The sequence below is a fragment of the Silene latifolia genome, chromosome X (assembly GCF_048544455.1).
Source record: "Silene latifolia isolate original U9 population chromosome X, ASM4854445v1, whole genome shotgun sequence".
Lineage (NCBI taxonomy): Eukaryota > Viridiplantae > Streptophyta > Magnoliopsida > Caryophyllales > Caryophyllaceae > Silene > Silene latifolia.
In genome coordinates, this window is record NC_133537.1 from 81,077,234 (window position 1) to 81,079,245 (window position 2,012).

Consider the following 2,012-nt stretch of genomic DNA (forward strand, 5'->3'; position numbering starts at 1 on the left):
AGACTTTTTGTGACTATTGTGATGCGATTTCGCAAACCAGAGTTACTCAAGACCAAATCCGATGGGTTTTATTTCCTTTTTCTTTGATTGGTACCGCGATACAATGGTTGAAAAGCCTAGACAAGGCTACTCTTAGTATTGATTCTTGGAAGAATTTGGCACTTGCTTTCTACAAGAAATTCTATCCTCCGGAAATGACTAACATGATGAGAGCCCAAATCATCGGGTTCAAACAAAGGGATGAGGAATCTTTGTATGAAGCATGGGAGAGATTCAAGGACACTTGTCGTTCTTGTCCACACCATGGACTTAGCGAGTGGTGCCTTGTGCAACAATTTTGAAATGGTCTATATGAAGACTCTCGAAACATTCTCAATATGGGATCCAATGGTATGTTCACCGAAGTTGATGACAATCAAACATGGAACAAAATTGAAGAAATGGCGGTCCATAACTCATAATATAGTAGACCTCGGAAGGCTACTAGAGGAGGAAAGCATGAGGTGGATTCCATTACTCAATTAGGTGCTCAACTAAGTGCTCACATTGACACCATTAATTTGAAGTTTGAGAAGGCCATGACCAAAGTGAATGTAGGGGAACAAGTGAAGAAGTGAATGCTTTCCAAGCATACAAGAGTGGCACCCCTTATTCCAACTATTACAATGAGAATACCAAATTCCATCCCAATCTTTCATATAAAAGCCAAAATGTTCAAAACTCTCAACCAACATACACCCCACCTCCAATGAGAAACCAAGCTCAAAGACCCTTTTACCAAAGCCAAGGTTATCAAAATCAACCCTCTTACAATCAATCCAATGACCAATGCTTTGATGTTCAAAAAGCGGTCCTCCAAATGCAAAACAACCAACAAGAATTTTTCACTCAAATGCAAAAAAGATAGCCAAGCAAAAGATATCACCATCAACAACATACTAGCTCACACAAAGATGTTGGAAACCTAAATGTCTCAATTAGCATCTTCTAGCTCTCAAAGACAAAAAGGGCAATTACCACCTCAAAGTAATCCCCCAAGACATGAATCGGTGAGTGCCATCCATTTGAGGAGTGGCACAAGGTATGAAGGGCCAAAGAAGCAAATTGAGGAAGACATTGTGGAGGCTAGTGACAAGGAAAGAGTTGTGTAAAACTCTAAGGATGAAGAACTCATTCAAGAAGTTTCAAAGAAGAAGAATGAAGAGAAGGCTAAGGAGAAAGAGCCTATTGTGATTAGACTTCCATTTCCAAGTCGTCAAGCGAAGCCTAAGTTTGATTAACAACTTGGAAAGTTCATGGAGATTGTGAAGAACCTAGAAGTCTCAATTCCATTCACGGAATTAATCAATCATGTTCCGGCCTATGCGAAATACATGAAAGATATTCTTACAAAGAAGAAATCCATCCGGAAGTTAGAGACTATTGCATTCACTAAAGTGAGTAGTGTTATTCTTTAAGGAAGTTCACCTCCAAAACTCAAAGATCCGGGAAGTTTCTCTATTCCATGCACCATTGGCGACACTACAATAAACCAAGCATTAAGTGACCTTGGGGCAAGTGTGAGTGTCATGCCATACTCGGTGTGCAAAAGGCTAGGAATGGGAGAACTCAAGTGCACTAATATCACACTTTAAATGGCGGATCGATCGACAAAGACACCTTTAGGGGTATGGGAGGATGTGCCCGTAAGAATTAGCAAGTTCTTCATCCCGGTGGACTTTGTTATTGTTGACATGGAGGAAGATTCCAACATTCCTATCATTTTAGGAAGACCATTATTACATACCGCAGGAGCAGTGATTGATGTGAAACATAGAGAGCTCACACTTGATGTAAGAGATGAAATAATCACTTTTAACCTTCACAAGACAATGAGAGCTCCCCGCTTACATGAGCCATGTTTCATGATCGATCACTATAGTCGAGAAAGTGATAGGAAGAAGTTGGCATCTCAATGCAAAGATCAAGCTATGGGTAAAGAATCACCACCCATATGGAAGAAGAAAGTGGAT

At 40.3% G+C, this 2,012-nt stretch overlaps 1 non-coding gene across 1 annotated transcript; it reads right to left on the reverse strand.

Annotated features, from left to right (window-relative positions):
- Positions 1-203: 203 nt before the first annotated feature.
- LOC141625162 (small nucleolar RNA R71) lies at positions 204-310 on the reverse strand. Its single transcript, XR_012534958.1, has one exon. It is a non-coding gene; the product is annotated as a small nucleolar RNA R71 (small nucleolar RNA).
- Positions 311-2,012: the final 1,702 nt, after the last annotated feature.